A 24,204-nucleotide genomic window follows, 5' to 3' on the forward strand; every position below is an offset into this window, starting at 1 on the left:
CAGAACCTTGAAAACAGATAGGGATAGTGCTTTTATGAGTATAGCGCTTAAAAATTGGCTGGACACAGAAAACTTAAATATTCAGATAACAACAAGTAAAACTGGAGTATCAGATGTAGAAAGATTACACAAAACAATTAACGAAAAATACGTGTTATCGAGACCAGCGACAATACTTACAATCATAAAATAAAACACAATGCAACAGGTAGAACACCAGCTTATATTTTCATTTATGCAGGTACCCCTGCATATAATAACCAAATTATAAAATAAGCTAAAATAGAACAACTATATAAAAAACGACAAAATTTTTAGGTAATTCGATTTAGGGTCGCTTGTGAACAGATGTGTTTACTTTTGTGCTCTGAGTTTTTGTTTTATTCGGTGATTTTTTGCGAGTGTCTTGTGTTTGTTTTTTAACAAAGCATAGCCTAATAGTTGTGTTAGTGTTCTTGACAGGGTCCCCCAGTACATGGTTATAGTTATTTTAACATTTCTATTAGATTTGTTTAATCTCCTAGCGTTGTTAGTGTAATTTTACACTCACTAATCTTGCTAAAACTCTTTTATTTCCACTCTCTCTCCCGCTCTACATTTCAACTGTTCAACTGTTCCCTTCAGTTCTGCAGTAGGGACGCGGTGACATGGCTTAAGGCAAAAAGCTTCTTTTTTTTTTTTGTGCCTAAAACGCTGTGCCGCTGTTGACGTCAGCAGAGCAGTCGGCGCAGCGTAGAAGACTGCCCACGAAAACGATCGTGCAACAAAGAGAGGCAGATATTCGGATATTTCCCTCTCTTTCTTGTCTTATAATCTGCCTGCACTCCGCGCTCGCAGAGACAAATTTCGGCCGATCCGTTATTTTTTTTTGCGTCTCTCCGTTATGTTCGGCTAGCGACTAATATTTCGGCGGAAAAATTTTCGTGGAGCAGCGACATGTGAATGCCCTAATATTTTAGGAGCATTATTGTGTATCGAAAATATTCAACTTATATTGCTTTATAAAAGAAAATTATTTGATTATAGTAAAATTAAGTAATTTGGATTTACTTATAATGTTATGTTTACTTATTATACATTTTTATTACAATATATTTTTTTAGTGTAATTATAGAAAATTAGTCCGTTAAAATTGATTTCAATATTTAAAACCTTAGTAGTATTAGTATTAACATTTTTAAAAAATTCCTATTGTATTTTTTACTCAAGAAGTACAAATTATATAGTCGGATATATTTCGCCTTAGAAAGGGTATAAGTGCAGTGGCACGCGCCAACAGCGAAGAGAAAACAAAAGAAATCAAGTAAAGGGGTCAGAAGACTTGGTGCATTCTGTTTGAGTGATTGAAAGGGAAGCATCCATTTTAATGGTGCGCAGCAGAGTTACTTTAATCGTTTAGTTAATATAATAAAGTCAGGTAAGTGCTACATTAAGTTTAAGATGTTGTGCATTGATCTTAGTTTAAAGTACGTAAATTTTGAAGGTATTCAATGGGTTCCGTTAGCCGAAAGTGGATGACGAAATGTTTTGTGCCAATAAAAATCCTGCAAAGTAACCCTTTGCACACAGCTATAAAAGGTAAATATACAATTAAACAAATAAAACGCATTTTTTAAACATATTTTTTTCACGAGCGTTGGCCAAGGATTCAGAGGACGCGGACAAAGGTTTAAGAACGGCGATGACTAACGTTAAAAATAAGCTTACGAAGCAAAAAAACAGAAACAATAATTGTACAATTTTTGAAAATCTAAATAATACCATATAATTAAAATGAATTAAAATGAAATTAAATATGTATGTATTTTAAATTCTATATTTTTATAATTGAAAACTCAAGGAAAAATGTTGATTTTCACAAGTGATTCACTTGGGACGTGTCCCTTGCAAGTGATTTCACAAGTGAAAACTCAAGGAAAAATTCTGATTTTCCCAAGTGATTCACTTGGGACGTGTCCCTTGCAAGTGATTTCACAAGTGAAAACTCAAGGAAAAATTCTGATTTTCCCAAGTGATTCACTTGGGACGAGTCACCGGCACGTGACAGGCCATACGAAAAATGAGTTAAAGGAACAAGTGAAATCCCGTAGGACTTCGAAAAATTTTCATTTGAATTTTCACTTGTGAAAATGCGGACATCCCATACAATTTTCTATATGGAGCGTCACTTGTTCTTTACTTGTGCACGAGGACATGTCCCAGGTGATTCCCAAGGTGATTCACAAGTTAAACTTTTTTTTTTGGAACTGAAGGGTTGTAACTGTTCGTGCGTAGTGTTGTCAGTGTCCCACAAGCTACGCTTAGTCGATAGAATATTTATTCTCTCGTTCTCTCTTACATTTAAATTAATACGCGATCTCGCGCTCTTATTTTTTTCGTGTTTTGTGCCTTTGTGGTTTTGGAATTTGATCCCAGTGCCAAATTTACTTGAGGTATTTTTCATATTTTATTTTATTTTATTTCATCTCCGTTAAATGGCTCTTGTCTGCTTTAAGAAAAATTGTACTCTTTAGTAGGGTGGATATGTATGTTCTGGACCACTTTTTGATTGTATGTTCTGGACCAGAATTCTTATCGCTGGTGCGGGGGCGCTTATCGCGAGCGGAAGTTGTTGTTGTGAAAGCTTCTGGGGCCGCGCTCACTCCCCCTCCCCCTTCCCCGCCCGCTTGTCCTGGGGCTTGACTCTCTGGGGGGTTGCGCTCACTTCCCCTCCCACTTCCCCTCCCGCTTGTCCTGGGGCTTGACCCTCTGGGGGGTTGCGCTCACTTTCCCTCCCACTTCCCCTCCCGCTTGTCATCGGACTCTCACTCTCCTTTGCGATAGCGACCACTCCGCCCTCCCCTCCCACTTCCCCTCCCACATGTCCTCTCACTCTCGTTTAAAAGTTATATATATATATATATATTGTTATCGTGAAACATTGTTGTGTGTATATATATATATTGTTGTTATCCCACTTACCACAAGTATTTATTTTATTTAAATATACATAAGTATTTATCTCTCTTTCTTTTCTTTTCAGATTTTTTCGTCTCGCAAACTGGTATAAATATGAGATGTAGAGTACTGGAGTAATTCAGAAAGCAGAAGTCAAATTCAGAGCAAGAAGTCACTCGCACTATTTGAAGAATCCTTCATCATCAGCATTATCAGCAGCAGCAGCATGTCTGACTTTGGAGAACAGTTTAACGAGCTTGGGGCCGTCTCTCTACCCCCAATTAAGAGTGTTAAGGCTCTCCCGTTTAACACACCGATTGTGATACAGAACGCTGAAGTAAAGCGGACACGCTTCGGCGATAATATTATGCTTACATTTGAAGATTTTGTGGTGTTCTTACCAGAACGCTTTAGTACGCTGTCAGCGAAAGCTGTGGAGCACATGGCGACGGGGGCTACAAGCTAGTCAAACTTAAATCGGAAGGGGATAATTATATTTCAAAGTTTTGTAACAAATAAGAAAAATAAATAAAATAAACTTTTTTAATTAATATTTAAAACAAAACAAAAACAAAAATGGCTGATGCTTTACATAACAATAACAATCCTGGGCCTAGTAACACAAATCCTGTCGCTAGTGAAATACGATATTGTGATGTCTGTAATCTAAATGTTGCTAAAATTAGTTGGTCGCATCACTTACGCACCAACTTGCATAAACAATTATCTGGTGCGCAAATAAGTGATAACTTGCGGTGAATAAGAAGTGCATTTCGGAATCGTATTGAAACTTATATAATCACAAATCACAATAAAGAGTGCTTGGATATCAAATTATTTCAACAATCAATCAAAGAACAAGTGACCACTCTACTCCAAGAAGCTCAAAAAAAACACATCAATATCAAATTTAATTTTGAACAATTCTGTAATTATGTTTTGATTAAAGAGAGTGAAAATCATTGTTAAATAAATCTAAAGTCATTTCAAACAAAAATTCAAGCCTTAAATCCAACAACGAGTCAGACTGAAAGTCTAAATGAAATAATCAATAATTTAAATGACTATATAAAAAATGAGATGAGCGAGTTTCAAAAACGAGACAGTGGTTGGTCCCTAATTGTAATAGTTTATTTAGAAGTTAATATAAATAAATATTAACTCATAAAGGGCTCGAATTTCATTAATTTGCCCAGAGAAATAGTAAACAGAAAAGCCTGCATCAACGTGCAAAATAGAGACGAATATTGTTTTAAATGGGCATTAATATCGGCTTTTGTGAAATGTCCTTATCATAATCGACCCAATCAATATAAACGTAAAGGCATTTACAACATTAGGTCGGATATAATAAATATAAATAATAAATCGTTTAATTTTAGTGGGTTAAAATTTCCCACACCGGTCGACAGCATAAAAATATTTGAAGAAAATAATCCTGAAATTAGTATAACTGTGTTGGGTGTAGACAGCGATGAAAGGACAATCATCGGCCCATATTATTTAACTAATAATAAAACAAGGAAGAACGCTATAGTCGAGTGCCTCGACTATCAGATACCCGTTACTCAGCTAAAGGGACCAAACGGAATTGGAGATAAGCAAGCAGCAAAGCGAGATTGAAATGCGCCACCTACCGGCGGTAGATAGATTTAAGCGTTATGGGCGTTAGGGTGGGCGTGGCAAATTTTTTTGGGTCAATCGATAGGTATTGACGAGACCAAAACAGTTCAGTTAAAATTTTGTATCTATCATGAAAATTGTGGGCGCCGCAGGTTTGGGCGGTTTGGGCTGCGCACAAGGCTACGAAATATAAATCTGAGATCCCAATTCTCTATCCTTGATAGTTTCCGAGATATCCACATTCATATTTACGATTTTTTGAAGTTTGTGGGCGGTTTGTGGGCGTAAAAGTGGGCGTGGCAAACTTTTTTTTTATCAATCGATAGGTATTGATGAGAACAATACATTTCAGTTTAAATTTTTATTCTAGCATCAAAACTTTAGGAGCCACAGTTTTGGGCGGTTTGTGGGCGTGGCACTCTACTGAAACAAACTTGCGCTGCGTAAGAAGCTCAGAAATCTGCACGCCAAATCTCAACAGCCTAGCTCTCATAGTTTCCAAGATCTCAGCGTTCATCCGGACAGACAGACAGACGGACAGACGGACATGGCTAGATCGACTCGGCTAGTGATCCTGATCAAGAATATATACACTTTATGGGGTCGGAAACGCTTTCTTCTGCCTGTTACATACTTTCCGACGAATCTAGTATACCCTTTTACTCTACGAGTAACGGGTATAGCTAGCAACGTCTTACACACTATATATCTACTACTTCTCGAGAAGAATGACAAATATCACTATGCTTGGATTAAAAATATTTCCAAGTCAGTATTAAATTAGAAAATTAAGAAAAAAAAAATTATAATTATTTCTTTGCTTCTTCATTAGATTACTTCGCAAACAAATAACGAAAAGAACGAGGAAGATTCATCTATGCAATGGCTGTTTTCAACATTTCGATAATAGCGACAAACTGGAACGACATATTATGGAGTGTAATAGAATTATAACTGAGATGCCCTCAAATGAAACGGCGATTTTAAGATTTAAAAATTTAAAAAATCAATTAGATGTTCCTTTTGTAGCATATGCTGATTTTGAGTGTACTTCGGATAACATAAATTTAATTCATAAGCACATACCGTATGCATATAGTTATTATATAAAGTGTTCATTTGACAACAGTTTGGATATATATCGAATATATTATGGTGAAGATTGTGCAGCACATTTTGTTGAGAGCATATATAACGATTGTTTAGTGTTATATCAAAATCACTTAAATGTAACGATACCCTTGTATCCGCTATCAATGGAGCAAAAAAAAATAATTGACTTAGAACAAAATTGTAGTATATGCGGTAATTTATTCACTGATCAATCTAAAAGAGTTCTAGACCATTGTCACTTAACAGGCAAATATAGAGGTGTAGCTCATAATAATTGCAATTTAAACTATAAATTAGCAAAATCTTTCCCAATATTTTTCCATAATCTCTCGGCATACGATGCTCATTTATTTGTAAAAGAATTAACTAAAATTCTTGGTGATATTTCTATAATTCCGCTAAACAAAGAGTTTTATATTTCGATCTCAAAGAAAATTTATATAAATCCCAATGAAACGTTAGAACTTCGATTTTTATATTCATTTAGATTTATGCCTTCCAGTTTAGACAGCTTAGCCAGTTATTTTTCACGGACCCGAACAAATTTCAAATGGTTAAACGTAAAGGCATATTTCCGTATAGCTATTTAAATTCAGTTGAACGCTTGTCAGATACACAATTACCGTTGCGCGAAAATTTTTATAATCAATTATAAAAACTGGTAGACACTGTTCTGAAGAGAGTTATCAGCACGCTCAAAACGTTTGGAATGCCTTCGAGTGCACAAATTTATTGGATTATTTATTATTATATTTGAAGGTAAATGTGCTGTTGCTATGCGATGTTTTTGAGAATTTTAGAAAAGTATGTAAAAAAATCTATAATTTAGATCCTTGTCAATATTATACAACTCCTGGTCTATCATGGGATGCTATGTTGAAGACAACTAAAATTGAATTAGAACTACTCACAAATATTGATATGTATAATTTTATAATGAAAGGTATTAGAGGTGGTCTTGTTCAATGTAGTAAACGTCATTCTATTGCAAATAACAAATATCTAAATAACGATTACGACTGTGAGAAAGAATCAAATTATATTGTATACTTAGATGTTAATAATTTATATGGGTATGCTATGTCACAAGCTATTCCGTATAAAAATGTTAAATGGCTAGAAGAAACAGAAGAGGGAAATTTGGAAAATTTTGATTTAAACACGTGCGTAGATGATCAATCAATTGGTTATATTTTAGAGGTAGATTTGGAATACACTGAAAACTTACACAGCCAGCACAATGATTTACCATTTTTTTCGCAAAACAAAAAAAATGAAAATATGCAACAATCAAAATTGATTGCAGACTTGACAAACAAATATAATTATATAATTCACTATAGAAATTTGCAGCAATGTCTTCGACATGGACTGATTTTAAAGAAAATTCATCGAATATTACAATTTGATCAATCTGATTGGCTTAAAAAATATATTGATTGCAACAATCATCACAGAACATTGGCTGTTAATGATTTTGAAAAAAATTTTTTCAAACTGCTAAACAATGCAGTCTATGGCAAGACAATGGAGAATGTCGACAAGAGAAAATCAATAAATTAGTGTCCAGGTGGGAGAGTGATGGTAAAAAATTGGGAGCTAGAGCACTTATCTCAAAATTTAATTTTAAGAATGTATTGCAATTAGCCGATGATTTCTTTGCAATTCAAATGAAAGAAGTGCATGTTCTCTATGATAAGCCTGTCTACATTGGCTTCACCGTTCTAGAATTATCAAAATTTAAAATGTACAACTTTCACTATGACTATATGAAGCCGAAATATCAAGAAAAAATCAATTTAATGTATATGGATACTGATTCTTTTATCTATGATATTAAGACTATAGATTTTTATGATGACATTCGCTCTGAAATTGATCAGCATTTCGATACTTCAGAATATGATAAGGATAATGTTTTGAAATTACAATTGATAAACAAAAAAAAATTAGATATGATGAAAGATGAGTGCAGGGGGGATATAATAAAAGAATTTATTGGACTCAGAGCTAAAATGTATTCAATACAAGTCTCTAATATAAATAATGCTAAAACAACGGAGATCAAAAAAATTAAAGGAGTAAAGGCGAGTGTGACGTCAAAATTAACTATTAACGATTTTCGAGATTGCTTGTATAAAAATATAAAGCAAGTTGGAACAATGTACTTATTTAAATTGAAGTAACATCAAATTTATACTCAAGAGTATACAAAAGTCACCCTAAACTATTTAGATGATAAGCGCTATGTAAAAGAGAATAATATAGACACCCTTGTCATAAAGACATAGCCTACTAAGTTAAGCTAAAAATAAAAAAATAGTTTTTTAATGCAAATATATTACATTATATTTTTTCGAAATAAAAATTTTAAACATAAATGTAATATATGTATTGTATTATATGAGTTAAAAGTTTAGATAGTATTTTATTTAAAAAAAATACAAACTTTATTATTTGAGTTCAGATTTACAACTAACTTTTCTTATGTTAATAATTAATAATGTAACCTAGGTGCTGCTGCTGCTGCTGCTGCCTCTGCTGACGTTCTCTGCTATCGTCATTGAACATCGCTGCTGTTGTTGATGTGGTCGGTCCTAATTGGTTGCTGTCGCTGATATTGCTGCTGCCGCGGTGCAGTTGACCATTTCTTATTCTGATTGGTCAACTTAATTTGGCAATAACTGTTGTTGCCAAATGCACTCGGCGTTGGGTTCAATCACCCAGCGTTGAAGCTTTCCCACGATCGTAAGGTGGGAAGTGCAAGCTCAGCGCACGTGGCTGCTGAACTCAATTAGGGGCCTATTGGGCAACGTTCTGGCCAGTATAGGGTTACTGTTGGGAAATTGGTGCTTATGCTTTTCTCGCGCTCATAAGCAATTTGTTTTTGTTTGTGATTTTGCGCGTGTGGCGATATTCTTACTTGAGCATTTAGCATTCTGGGTGTTAACTCCTCCCCCCTTAAACGCGACTGTCCTCGGTCGCAACGTAAAAGAGTACAGATCCGGGAGGGGATGGCTCTTCAGTTGTTTTCGCTGGATCTGGCAAGCCTTCTGTTGGTTTGCGCCTTCGCATGAATCGTATGATCAGTCCTAGGGTAACTACAAATAGGATGATGGCGGATCCATAATTCAGGGAAGAATCTATAATTCCTTCGCTTCTGAGTTTCTCTAGTACTCTTGTGTTGTTTATGTTAAGTTCCTTGACCATTTGTAGTGACAGTACTTCATCTATTTTCGACTTTTCCGCTGTTAATTGAAAAAGTGGGGGTTCCGGTTCGACCGTGCTGGTTTCTTTTGACTTGTAGATGTTTTCTCCAATTGTTACTGTAGAGTTCCTGTATTGGATTATAAATAAGCCCTGTAGTTTTAAGAGTTTTTCGTCCAACGAGACAAATCCGCTAAAGTCGTTCAGCAGTAGAGTTCCTGGCAATATTTCCTCGACATCGGGAATGTGTTGATTGTTGACCGTTTTGCATACTGGTTCCTTAAGGTTGAGCAGAGCATTTACGCAAGTATCGTTACTTAAGTCTAGCAATTTTTCGGAATTACAAATAGTTTTATCGTTATGTGCCTCGCAAGGTTCTGTTATTGCGAATAGCTGTTTCTTACATTCTAGTAGATTTTCATATTTTAGATCGTTAATTATATGGGCTTTTTTTAGTGCTTTTACTTTTAATGTTCTGCAAGTATCTTTGTTAATTGTTGGTAGGCTAATAATGTAAATGAGGTCGTGGCCGTTGGTGGCAAGTTTGACTTTAGCAAATTCTAAAAGTTCTTCTATGTCGAAAAATAAACTGTTTTCTTCTTTAAAAATGTTTTCTACAATGTTGGTTTCTTTTGCTGAGAAAATGAATGAATTCACTGTATTAGATTTTGCCCAAGTTATTGCGTACAGAATGTTTGTAATTTCTTCTTTAACTAGTTGTATTTTGTATTTTAAAATATTGGCTTTTTGGTCTATTATTCCTTCCGAGCTTTGAGTAAATTTTAAAATTGCATTTGTGGCATTACTGAGTTGATTTATTTTTTCGTTAATTAGCCGGTTTATTACTACTTGTCTGTTATTATTTTCTAGCTGTTCATTTATCTTATTTTCTACGACCTCATAATCATGGTGATCCGGTGATCCTGCCAGCCACTTCCATGCTGTCCCTATTGCTTCTATTGCTCTTTTTGGTCTTTTTTGTGTTTGCAATCTGCGTAAGTCGGATTTGATTTGTTTTAGTTCGTACGACAGATATGGTTGAAGCGGGTGAGATGAAGTAAGTGATTTAAATGATTCCTCTAAAGTTGTAAATGTCTCTTCGTAGCTGGTCAAGCTGAAAATGTGGATGATTTTAAACGTTCCGTCTTGTTTGGCTGCTAGTCCGGTTTCAAGTGAAATGAGTTGGGAGTTTGAATAGTCGAGGACCGTGGTAATACCCAGGCAGGTTGGTAAAAATAGTCTGAAAAATTATGTTTTAATATTATTTTTATGAATTATTTTTTCGCTTTGAGTTTTAATGGTGGTGTTTTTATTTTCTGCTACTTTTTCTTTTTTATACCTAGGTGTTAGTTTTGACCCTAATCTTTTGTCGATTTTAACGTGTACTATTTCGCCTGGCCTGAAATGTCTTGGTAGGTTCTTGTTTTTGTTGTGGTATTCTAAGTCATAAAGTTGTTTCTTTTGAATTTTTTGTATAACTTCCTCTCGTTGATTTCTTATACCTTCCGGTGTATTAGGGATTGTGTTTCTAAAAAAAATGTCTATGGGCTTTTCTTTTGTTACTGAATGTATTGATTTATTGTATTCCTGGACCGCCTGAAAAAGTAAATCTTCAAATACCATGCTCCCGTTGTCTTTTTTTAAGCACCTTAAAATTTCGGATAGTGTCGAATGGAACCTTTCTACTTGTCCATTACTTGTTGATGCATATGGGGCAGTGGTGTGCACTGAGATTTTAAGTTGGTCTTCAAGCATGAATTTTATAGCTGCAGAACTTAAAGAACGTTCGTTATCCATTATTATCCATTTCGGCATACCGAAAGCTATAAGCATTTCTCTTAAGGGGTTTTTAATATCCTCAGCTGCTCTTGACTGTAAAATTTTTACTTGAGCGTATTAGGAAAATTTGTCAATACCTGTTAATACGCTGTTTTTTTCTGTGATATAAATATCTACATGGACTATTTCTCCTGGATATTTGGGGATAGGTGTTGGTTGAATTTCGCCCTTTGGCGGATGCCTATCGTATTTAGATTCTTTACAGGTCTGGCAGGACTGAACTATTGCTTGAATTTTCTTTTGCGCTTGCGGGAAAAAATAATTCTTAAGTATTTGTATTTTATTTTCTTTCGCATCTCTATGCGCTCTCTTGTGTTCTAGAATTATTAATTCATTTTGTTGTAATTCGGACGTGACGTCGTCTACTTGTTTTCGCGTGAACCTTACTTTATATGAACTGAAATATGTGGGATAAATATTTTGTATTTTTACCATTACTTCTTCGGAAGTAAAAATTCCGTTTATTAATCTGGGATCTAGTCTGCATATTAGGATTGCTATTATTTGTTCATCTGTGTACTCTCTTCTTTTTACTATGTGTCTATGGTAGGTTGGGAATGGAATTTCAAAAGTATCTGAGTCCGTTTCGTCCATGAGTAGGAATAATTGATTTTTGAAAACATTAATGGGAGCTTCTACAGAAAATATAAGATTGTGAGATGAGCTTTCGTCGCTATGAATGGTTGCCGAGGAGCTGAGTGAATTTATTTCGGCCTGGGCCCTAGAAAGTGCGTCAGCTACTACATTAGCTACTCCTGGCTTGTATTTAATTTCGTGATTATGAAATTCTTTTCCAAAATCTGGGTATGCTAGGGTGACGTCTCGGGAGATAAGTGTATTTTTTAATTTTTCGAAAGCATTTATTGCTTCCTTGTCTAAATTAATAGCTGTCCTGCTTGATTTATTTTTTGATATGCAACCTTCTTCTCCTCTGAGGAGAATGGTTAGTGGTTTTGCAATTTTTGCATAATCCCTAATAAATCTTCTATAATACCCTGTCATGCCTAAGAAAGATCGTAGATCTTTTAGCGTTTTCGGAATCGGAAATTTTGCAATTGCTTTTATTTTGTCAATATTTGTCTTAACTCCGTCTTGTGAGATGGTATACCCTAAAAAATCTACTTCGTTTTTGAAAAAATGACATTTCTCTATTTGTACCCTCATGTTGGCATTTTGTAGGGTTGAAAATATTTTTTCGAGGTTCTGACCGTGTTCTACTTCGTTTTTGCTAAAAACGATTATGTCGTCCACGTACACATAGCAAATTTTCCCTATGTATTCCCTCAGGATGTCGTCCAAGGCTCTTTGGAAAATAGATGGCGAGTTTTTTAGACCAAATGGGAGCCTGGTGAATTCATATTTTCCACCGTTTACTGCAAAGGCTGTTTTTTCGATATCCGTGTCCTTTAATGGGATTTGATGAAATCCACTTTTAAGGTCTAACACTGAAAAGTATTTATTATCCCCTAGCTGTGCAATAATTTCGCCAATCTCTGGGATAGGGTACCGATCAGAGATAGTGACGTCGTTGAGTTTCCTGTAATCTATTACTAATCTATACTTTTTTTCTTCGGACTGACCTTACTTTTTTGGAACTACCCAAACGGGTGCATTATACGGAGAACGTGAAGGTCTAATAATGCCATATTCGAGCATTTCGTTTATTTGTTTTTCTACTTCCTGTCTTAGTGAAGCTGGGTATGGGTATTGTTTTCCATAGACTGGGGAGTCTGATGAAGTTCTTATTTCTCCTACCACTTTAGTTGTGTATGCTAATTTTGTGTCTGGGTCGGCGAATAAGTTTTTGTGGCCTTCTACAAGGTTTTTTATAATTATTTTTTGTGACTCGGTCATATGACTGACTTGTGGTCCTATTGTGTTAACGGCTTGTGCGGCTAATTGGTGAATTTTAATTTTCCTTTTGTTTTCAAGAATGAGTGTATCGTTGTTGACATCTATAATTGCGCCTAATATTTTCATTGTATCGTTGCCTAATATGCCATGGAATGTTTTTAGTGTATCTAGTAGAAAAAATTTCATTGGTTTATCTGAGATATTGGGGAGTTTAAGAATCGTGTGTTGTGTAATATTATTGTTGCCTCCCACAGAGCTAACTGAAAAGTTTTTCTCGTTTGGTTTTGGGTTTGGTACCAGTTGAGGTTGGATGTAATTCTGGTTTGAGCCTGTGTCTATTAAAAATTTTAAGATTTTTCCGTTCCCCGTCGTTACTTTAAAATAAGGTAGTGAGGAACGATTTATTCTAAAAAATAGAGCTCGGACATGTCAATGTATTCTTGTTGTTCTGTATCAGTTTGCCAAGTAAATTCTTCTTGAAGTTCGCCTATGTTATTATGTTCTGCCATTTCGTAATATTCCTGCTCTGCACTAGTTGTGTCTTTTTGCGTTTCCTGTTGTGTAGTAGTTTCGGACTCGGTTTGAATATGAAATTGTCTTGGCATCTTGCTAGTGTTCTGAACATTAGAAGTGTTGAGAGGTCGTTTCCCAGAATAATCGTTGTTCGCCGGCTTATTCATATAGTTAATATGACGCGATCGAATTGATTGGTCAACTTCCATAGGTACTGCTTTTGGTTGGGGTCGGGGGGGCGGTGTCGGGGAAATATAGGGTGTTAATTGTCTTGCTTGGTCTGGATTAGCTTGATTGTAATAATTAGGTTGGGTGGTTTGTGTGAAGGGGAATTTCCCGGTTGCGGCTACTACTTGCATCTGTTTAGGGTTGTGGTATAAATGGGGATGAAAATTTTGTTTCGCTCCTACCATTCGGAACGGTTGGTGGGTTCTTGGTGGTAGTGTAGGCGGTTTTCCTGAGTAAATGTTTTTAGGTGTTTGATTGTTTCTAGTGGTCTGGTTCTCAAGCAAACTGCATAGGTGTAGTGCGTGCCCTAAGTCGTGCGGTTCTTTGATTGCTAACAGTTGAGCCAGATTTCCGTTTAGGCCTCTAACAAAAGTGTCTAGAGCTTTTTCCTGTACATAGTTGTTAAAGATTGTATGGTTTCTTGTGAAACGTCCATGTTACTAACTTGGTTCAGGATGAGGGATAGCTGTTGGTAGACTGTTTGGTAGAACTCGACTATAGTATTGTTTCCTTGAGCGCGGGCATAGAGCTGGTATTCTAAAGTTTTAAGGTCTCGTTTATTCGGCCAAAGAGCTAGTGGGATGGCTCTGAGGGCGCCGAGCTGAAGGCTACCGAACGGGTCGCAGGTTGCGGATAGCGAGCGCCCTGGTTCTCCAGGGTAGCTACGAATAAGCGTGGAAGTTGGACACGGCCCGGCTACCGCCAAGCCCCCAACATGAAGCGCAAATAAGTAGCCCCGGAGAGTCAGCGGGTATCTGCGCCGTAGCAGTACCGACGTCGCGCTTGTGCTGCCGCCTCCGACAAATAGCTCACACACACCCCCTTCCCACACTCTTTGAACCTACCTCTTCCCTACCCACACAACTCATCTCACCCCGGGCTGGACTAAGGTGTCACTCGTACCGTGCCGAGAGTCAATCTGGCTGGGAGCCCGAGTCATCAAATAACTCAGTCTCAAACGGTGAGCTCAGGCAAGTGGCGACCGCCTGTTCTAAGTCAGCCTTACCCGGGTACGGCGGATCTCTGCCCGGGTGGACCTGTCCTTTCTCCGCAGCTCGTGGGATTTAACATGGAGAACTCAAATAACAATAAACAAACAGACTGCACAAAACGAGAGCCCGACACTCTTATAAAGTCGGAAGTCGTAACCAACGACGAAAGAAAGAGCAAGATCACGGCTCTGACTACCCCAGTCCACGTGACGTCTACCCCTGCCAAGGCCAGCGAACCACGCAGCCGGCTAAGCCCAACTCGCCATAGCGACAAGCCCAAGCCTCCCACCAGCGTAGGTGTGGCTAACCAGTCACTCCAACCTGAGGGGAGCGCCAAAGCCGGTCTCGTGGTGAGTACCAGGGCAAAGGAGTTCAAGAGGGTTCCACCTAACCAGGCTGGACCTCTTGAAAGAAAGAAGGCTTCCAGGATCCTCAAACGGCTGGCCACCAATCCGATACGTGAGGATCAGACTTCGAAATTGGATTACCAGAAAATCCAAGAGGACATAGCCTGGGCGAAGGCAGTTATCCCAGACTTCGACATCGCTATGACTACCAGCAACAAGCGTGAGAGGTCGATGGAGTCAGCTCAACCAGCGAGCAAGAAGGCCAAAGTAACCAACCGCGGCACATGGTCGAGATCCTTTGCGGAAGTGGTAAAGGATCGGAAGATCATTGGAGTCATCGACCAGAGCGAAGAAGGCGGAAGGATCCCAAGAAACCATTGGGGTCTGGTTAGACGGGCCCTTGCGACAGTGGCCTTGAAAGTGCTGGACGAAAACCCAGGACCGCCACCCGATTGCACTGATGCAGGGTGGTACCAGGGCAACGTAAAGTTGATCGCCTGCGAAGACGAGAGATCGGCAGCACTGTACAAGGCTGCAATCGACAAAGTCGGCGAGGTCTACCCCGGGGCCAAGCTGGCAGTTTGTGAGGCTGCAGACATCCCGTCTCGACCGAGAGCGAGGGTGTGGCTGCCGTCTGAACCATCGGAACCAGAGGCTATACTCAGCCTGCTGACCAGGTTCAACCCAAAACTTCCAACAGACGGTTGGAAGGTGGTCAAGGTGGAGAAGACCGAGCGAGTCACCATGAGCGTGGTCATCCTCCTGAACCAGGCATGCTTGGAACCCCTCGCAGCCCAGCAGCACCGAGTGAACTACGGGTTCGATAAGGTGCAGCTTCGTATTTACGACACAGACAAGATAGCGGCAGACAACCTGGCTGCCTGTGCGTCGTACGAACCCCCGAGTGACGACGAACCAGATCACGAGGAGGCCACCCTCACCGGCTACGTGTCAACCGACTCGGAGCTGACGGAGAGCCTGAAACAGCTGTGCACCCAGGACACAGCCCGACCAGGGCGCTCTGTCCTCCAGGACATAGCGGAGGAAGCGGAGGGAACCCAGCCCGACCCCAGTCCCAAAGATGGTGCAGTTTCTGCAAATTAATCTGCACCACAGCAAGGCAGCATCCGCTGCCCTCCTCACCCGCCTGGCAACAGGCAACATAGACGTAGTCCTCATTCAAGAGCCATGGATTGTTGGTAACAACATCTGTGGCTTATCAACCCCCCTATACAAGCTTTTTTACACCAAGGACAAGGGTAAAACCAGAACCTGCATTCTCACAAAAACACACTTTAACACATTTCTTATTCCACAGTTTAGCGAAGGCGACCTTACCACGGTCAGGCTGGAGCTAAGCGAACACACCCATCACACCATAGCATCATTCTATCTGGCTCACGACCACGAAGGGCCACTACCAAACACCACTACACAACAACTCATACACACTCACTCATCTAAGGAACTCATCCTGGGTGGGGACGCTAACTCTCACCACACACAATGGGGAAGTACAAACACCAACGAAAGGGGTGAGTTACTCTACGATTATCTCCTTCAATCAAATCTATTCATCTGCAACAAAGGTAATGACCCAACTTTCATCACTAGAAATAGGAGGGAAGTACTAGACATTACTCTAATATCTGATCCCCTACTTAACCAACTTGAAACGTGGAAGGTGGGGACCGAACACTCATTCTCAGACCACCGGTACATAGAATTTACAATAAGTCTAGACCATCCTCCAGCCGAGAACATCACTAATCTAAGATTAACCAACTGGGGTTACTACAAAAATCTCCTCAGCAGGAACCTACTCGCTCCCCCGACACGCATACACAACCGTCAAGAATTAGACAACCTAGTCAACACTTTTACCGATATCTGCGGGGAGGCCTTAAAAAGGGCTTGCCCAAGTAGAACAGGCAAAACAAAGCACAAACCCCCATGGTGGAACCCAACCCTGGCGAACCTTAAAAGAGAGTGTAGAACTTACTTCAATAAAGCTAAATATAACAATAGCGAATCCTCCTGGAATCTATATCATTCAAAACTGAGCCTATACAAAAAGGAAATAAGAATATCAAAACGAAGAGCCTGGGCTAATTTCTGCAGTAGCATAGAATCTACTGCGGAGGCATCCAGACTCAGAAGAATTCTAGCTAAAGCTCCAGCTACCATTGGCTATCTTAAAACCAATGATGATGGCTGGACGGAAAACAGTCAGGAAACCCTTGAACTGCTGTTAGACACACACTTCCCTAACAATACCCAGGTAGTGGAGGACCTCCACATAGAGGAGAATCTAGACGACCAGAGTATTGCCAACATTTCAAACCCTGACCGCATTCAGTGGGCTGTTAACTCTTTTAAGCCCTTCAAATCACCTGGCCCAGATGGGTTCTTCCCGGCCCAGCTACAACGGACATTAGATATGTCCCTTCCCTGGCTGACAGCCATCTTCCACGGCTGCCTTGCTCTAAACCATATTCCAACAAGGTGGCTGGACGTTAAGGTAATTTTTATACCGAAAGCCGGCAAGCCCTCCCACACCAACCCAAAGGACTTCCGCCCGATCAGTCTCTCTTCCTTCTTGTTGAAGACCCTGGAAAGGCTAATTGACACCCATATCAGACTAACCATCGACCATAGCCTACTCTCTGACGCACAGCATGCGTACCGTAAGGGTAGATCAACCGATACCGCCCTCCACTCTCTAGTGTACAGTATAGAACGAGGCTTCCACAATAAGGAATACTCTCTTGCAGCGTTTCTAGACATAGAAGGCGCCTTCAACAACGTCACCCCAACGGCGATCACTGGTGCTCTGACTGAACTGGGCATTGAGCGGCCCATAGTGGGACTCATACACACCATGCTAACCAGCAGGGTAGTGCACTCCACTATGGGATCGGCCCTCTCGACCAGGAATGTCAGTAGAGGAACCCCACAAGGGGGAGTACTCTCACCTCTTCTATGGGTTTTGGTGGTCAACAAACTGCTATCACTTCTAGAAGAGGCGGGCACAAAAGTGGTAGCCTACGCGGATGACGTGGTTATCCTACTGCAGGGCAAATTCCCGCAAACCCTTTGTAATCTGATGGAGACAGCCCTATCCACCCTTTCCCGGTGGACGGCTGGCTGTGGACTGGGAGTTAACCCGGAAAAGACCGAACTAGTCCTCTTTACAAGGAAGTACAAGATACCAATTCTAGTTCCCCCAAAACTACACCAAACGCGCCTAGCCTTCAGCAACCAAGCAAAGTACCTAGGTGTCATTCTTGACAAAAAGCTCCTCTGGACTGACAACATCCTAGATCGCACACGCAAAGCGGCCATAGCCCTCTTCGCTTGTAAAAAAGCCATAGGGAGGAAGTGGGGTTTCTCCCCCATGATAGTTCACTGGCTATATACTGCAATAGTCAGGCCCATTCTCCTCTACGGAAACATCGTTTGGTGGCCTTCTCTAGATAAGAACTGCAACCTCCGGATCCTTCACAAGATCCAAAGGAGCGCAGAACTCTGCATCAGTGGGGCGCTGCGCACTACCGCCACTGAGGCTCTAAACACAATTCTCGATCTCCAACCCCTGGACCTACTTGCCAAAAGCTGGGCATCTGCAACAGCGCTGAGGCTCCGTGAAGCAGCGGCATGGACAACGGGCTCCACGGGTCACTCCATTATCCTATCAAAACATTCACCCCTACCACGTTATACAGACTACGTCCCACCCATAGTCAACTTCGAAAGAAGATACAAAATTCATATACCCACCCGTTCAGACTGGGACAACCTCCCACATCAATTCGTAAACGCCGTCAACATATACACGGACGGCTCCAAGTTTAACTCCCAAACAGGTGGGGGAGTCTTCTCCCCCGAATTAGACATAAAAGTCTCATTCCGCCTACCAGACCACTGTAGTGTTTTCCAAGCGGAAGTGATGGCAATTCAGGAAGCCACTACCCACCTGAACACGTCTGTACATAAGGACAGTGATATCTTCATATTCTCGGATAGTCAAGCTGCCCTCCGGGCCCTCGACTCCTACACAACGAGCTCAAAAACAATCTCTGAATGCCGCAAATCTCTTAACGAGATGGCCACTCATCTGAGAATCAGCCTCATCTGGGTGCCTGGGCACCGCAACATTGAGGGCAACTGCATAGCAGACGAGCTGGCAAGACAGGGGACAACCGCCGATATCCTTCGTGATAAGGACACGGTAGGGATGCCCATGGCTACCTGCAAGCTCCATCTCAGGCAGAGATTGTATACTCTTTCCAATAACCGTTGGAACTCAATCTCAACATGCCACAATTCTAGACTCACATGGCCAAACTATAACACGAAAAGAACAAGAACTCTCCTACAATGTAGTAGGGAGGACATCTCCACTCTCCTAAATGCCCTCACGGGCCACTGTCTTATAGGGACTCATGCGATAATGCTGGGTTTAAGTAACCACGACTTCTGCCGCAGCTGCAAGGAGATAGACGAAGAGGAGAGCATCGAACACCTCCTATGCTTCTGCCCAGCGCATAACCTAAAGCGCTTTCAAACCCTAGGTAGCTACACACTTCCGAACCTTGCGGCCATTCAGGACGTAAGCATTCAAAAATTACTATGCTTCTTAAGAAGAACAGAATACTTCGAGAAGGCAGAAAACCCATGAGCTAGGGAAACGGATCTTTCAGAGATCATGTGGTATCACAAGGGGCCCATTGTGGCCTAAGTGAGGGGACTAATAGTTAGTCTCCAACCACTCCTACCTAACCTAACCTTGTCGGCAAAATGCGATGTTAGGCATTTCGAAATAGCTGTCCAGTCGAGTGGGGTGTTGTATGATTCTAGCACTGCGTCTGCCTGTCCAGTAATTTTATTGCGGATTGCTAAAATAATTCCGTAATATTTTGGTGAACCAATTCTCCCTTCATAGATTTTTAAAACTCGTGCTACACTCTTTTTCCATGAGGAATATTCACTTTTGTTTCCTGAAAATTCCCTAAGCGATCGTACAATGTCCGGTATTTTGTCTAATTCACTAAGGTTGTGTGATAGTTCTCGTATAATTGTTTGGTCTTTATATTGCGAAAAATCATTATTGGGTTTAATTATTTCTTTCACCAAGCCACTTAATTTGGTTTCTAAGACACCTTTTATTATTTCTTCGATATCCCTCTCGGTCATAAGTCGCGCATTGGTAGTTGCGGAAGGGCCTGTAAGGTTTCCTAGTCTGTCCGCTAAATCTTGGTCGGGCATTTTAGTTATTTTTTGTGAACACGATATTTGAACAGTAGATTAAAAGGATGAATTTATATTTTTTAAAAAAATTTTCTGATAGTTACTCAGAATTTGGAATAAAAATAATTAATTATTTCGCGCTGTAAAAATTATAAGGTTTGATTTAGAGCTTAGAATTCAAGTGCTCTGTGTTTTCTTAATTCTTGATATAGATTTTTAATCCTAAAATATTTTTCTTTAAATTTGATAGGTAACGATTATTTTGATCGATTTAATTTAATTTTAAAATTCTTTGATTCTTTATTTATCAATGTTAGTTATTATACTTTTCCTTTTCACGGAATTTGTTTGTCGCTTGACAATTATTGTTTCCTTTTTTTGTTTGGAATATTTGCTTAATTTTATGCTTACAAAATAATCATATCTCGTCGCAGTGATTTCTCCAGGATGCGGGTCTACTAGGGAACCTCCTTTACACCTTTGTTTGCACGTTCCCTCCGAACGGGTACTAAAGGGAATCACAGCGATAAAGTTGGCCTGATATGTCCACCAGGTACAAGTCCTTTTTGCAGGAGTGTCACTTTGTAGCGTTTTCTGGAACGGCACTTTAATTGTGGCACTTCCGGGCTTCGGTGGTCGGGTTTTTTCGTACGGATTAGGCAGGATAATTTTACCGAACCGGCAGGATTTTTTTACTGCTCGTCGCGAAGCGCGGAACTTGTATCTTTCGCGGACTTTTATATCAGGTCCCTGTTCGGGCGCCAGTTAAAAGTTTAGATAGTATTTTATTAAAAAAAAATACAAACTTTATTATTTGAGTTCAGATTTACAACTAACTTTTCTTATGTTAATAATTAATAATGTAACCTAGGTGCTGCTGCTGCTGCTGCTGCCTCTGCTGACGTTCTCTGCTATCGTCATTGAACATCGCTGCTGTTGTTGATGTGGTCGGTCCTAATTGGTTGCTGTCGCTGATATTGCTGCTGCCGCGGTGCAGTTGACCATTTCTTATTCTGATTGGTCAACTTAATTTGGCAATAACTGTTGTTGCCAAATGCACTCGGCGTTGGGTTCAATCACCCAGCGTTGAAGCTTTCCCACGATCGTAAGGTGGGAAGTGCAAGCTCAGCGCACGTGGCTGCTGAACTCAATTAGGGGCCTATTGGGCAACGTTCTGGCCAGTATAGGGTTACTGTTGGGAAATTGGTGCTTATGCTTTTCTCGCGCTCATAACCAATTTGTTTTTGTTTGTGATTTTGCGCGTGTGGCGATATTCTTACTTGAGCATTTAGCATTCTGGGTGTTAACTTATGTATTGAATTTTTGCTTATTTCTATAGTTATATTCAATGGGTGGTTTTAAATATTTCACAATTTCAATGGGCGGTTGCAAATCGCCAAAACTATCATAGTATTCTTTATAATTTCTATTCTTGAAATATGCTACCCAATGCGTGCCACTACCGCTTTCGTTACCTAAATTAATTATCCCACATTCGTTGGTCCATGGTTTCTTGGGGAGACGATCACGCATAAAAACACCACGAAAGTGTCTAAAATGCTGTTTACCAAAATCAATTAAATCAATATCGGTAAGTGCTTGTTTGGGTAACATATCTATTAGATTTTTGCTGAATATGGCTTATAAAATAGTCCATATCCTTTCTTATAAGGTTTCAGGAAAAGTCCTTTTCCCATCGCAATTGATTCCATATAGCGGTTATGACGTGTCGCTTCGGCTAATTGTTCTTTACCATTTTTGACAGCGTTTATTGCTTTAGCAACAGCAGATCCACCACTAGCAAGGCCACCAACTGCACCAAGTGCAGTCAATATTGGTATCAACGGTAGGAATCCCCCAATTTTTGGTAATGGTATCACCCTCGGAATATTGGAGATATTATTCGCAAGACCTAGTCGATCTCGTCCTCGTTGACCTCAATGAAAACTTGGTGGGATTGATTGTTGAGATATCTGAATTGCTTCATCAATACTCGTAGGATTTCTTCGTTTTAAAATTCGTCTCGTTTGACTCACAATGCTTGCGAATGACTTTTTTTTGTTTGTCGACGTTGTTTTTTTTTATTACTAGCTGGTTTCCTCTTACGTTGACGTCGACGAGATTTGTTTTTAGGCATACCTAGACCGAATTTAACTTTTGTTTTCATAGCGTTTGTCACAAACCAAGCAGCAGAACGTTCTTTTAGACCGCTATCTTTTGCTTTAAAACGTTCCCACGCTCTATCAGCTAATATATCATCGGCCTGATGACGATTTTTCAGGTCTTTGAATTGTGAATATGCAATATCGTGCTCTCGACACGCTGCATCTAGCGGATTAATCCCTTTGTCTCCACGTTTCAAACGCTCTGCAAGTTTTGTGCCAGGTCATTTGATATCCTGGCAAATGAAGTTCAATTGGTAGTTTGTTAATCAAGTTGTTAACGAGTCCACTACCAATTCGATACTGATATGAATTTAATTTATATTTATAATTTATACGCATTATTGCATTTCTGTTTTTTTTTTGTTTATGACTATTCTGATTCAATGACAATCGTATATTAAACAAAAACGAAATATATACTCAAATATTTATAGTATTTTCATTAGTAGTTGTAAAAATTTGTTCAATAAAACAACAACAACAACAACAACAACAACAATAGCAGCAACAACAAAATGAGATTTATAAAACAAACCAGACAAATTAAACTCCGGAATGTCGATCAAATTTGTGGTGAGGGGGATAGGAGCGTAAAAATTACACATAGCCCATTGTTACCGAATTCGATACGCGCTCTAATTGTGGGACCATCTAATTGTGTAAAGACAAACGTAATGATAAGTTTGATCGAAAGTCCCAATGGACTTAAATTTCAAAATATATACATTTATTCAAAATCGCTGTATCAGTTAAAGTATCAATATTTAATGAAATTGATTAAACCAATTAAGGGGATACACATGTTCACGTTTTCAGACAAGGAAAAAGTCGTCAGTCCAGAAAGGGATAGACCACATTCAATAATGATATTTGATGACGTAATCTGTGATAAGCAAACAGCAATAACAGATTATTTCTGTATGGGTCGGCACAAACACATAGACTCCTTCTATCTATGTCAAACTTGTACAAAAATACCAAAACATTTAATACGTGACAACGCTAATTTGATTATAATTTTTAAACAAGATGAAATGAATATGAAACATATTTACAATGATCATGTTATAGGCGATATGACTTTTAAGCAATTTATAAAAATTTGTGAGGAATGCTAGAAGCAAAAATATGAATTTGTTCTCATAAGTAAAGATAATGATATTGATAAAGGACGATATAGAAAAGGATTCGATAGTTTTATACATCTATAATCATCATCTCTCGATCAGCTCTGGATCAGCTCGGCATCAGCTTTGGATCAGCTCTGGATCAGCTCTGGATCTGCTTTGGATCAGCTTTGGATCAGCTATATATATATATATATATATAATATCATATATTTTACTAGTAAATAATTGGTTTTTAAACAAACAACAACAACAGCAGCAGCAATGGTGAAATCAAAAAATAAGACTAAAGTGTTTGATGATCTGGTTCAAACCAGATTGTTGTTGACACAGAAATTGAAGAGCATGAAGTCGAATGAAATGGATCGAATAAATATGCTGGAAAATACCTTTAAACCAATTACAAAACCTTTGAATGTGATTGCAGAAAATTTTCTGAAAAAGAACAAGAAGGCATATAAATACAACGTTGAGAATCCGACTAACCCGAACAACAACAACAATAATAAGCGTGAACTGATAAAATATGATGATCATCATCATCGAGGTCGTCGAGAAGGAGAACAACAGCAGCAGCAACAACAACATGTTGAAATGCTTAAACACAAAAGACGATACTCTCCAAAGAGGGTTATGCGAAGAAGACTAGACACCGACAACACAAACAACGATTTGGGGATAAAAGTAAGAAAATTTAAATCCTATAATGCAAACAGAAGGAAATGAAGACCTTATCAAGGAAGAAACATCCAGCATGAGGATGCTGCTGCTGCTGCTGCTGCTAATGCTGATGATGATGATGATGCTAATGTGTTTGATATGGAATTTAATCGTCCGCAAATAACGAGTTTTCCAATAATCAACAACAACAACAACCCACCCGACTTGATAGATACTTCCAACGATATCCTATCAGACTATACTTCATTTTTGGATAGTCAAAGAGCAAAATACTCTACTCTACTCTCATACAAAAAAACAGTTCTGCATACACACAAAACGGCAACGA

Source organism: Drosophila subpulchrella, unplaced genomic scaffold (assembly GCF_014743375.2).
Source record: "Drosophila subpulchrella strain 33 F10 #4 breed RU33 unplaced genomic scaffold, RU_Dsub_v1.1 Primary Assembly Seq38, whole genome shotgun sequence".
Classification (NCBI taxonomy): domain Eukaryota; kingdom Metazoa; phylum Arthropoda; class Insecta; order Diptera; family Drosophilidae; genus Drosophila; species Drosophila subpulchrella.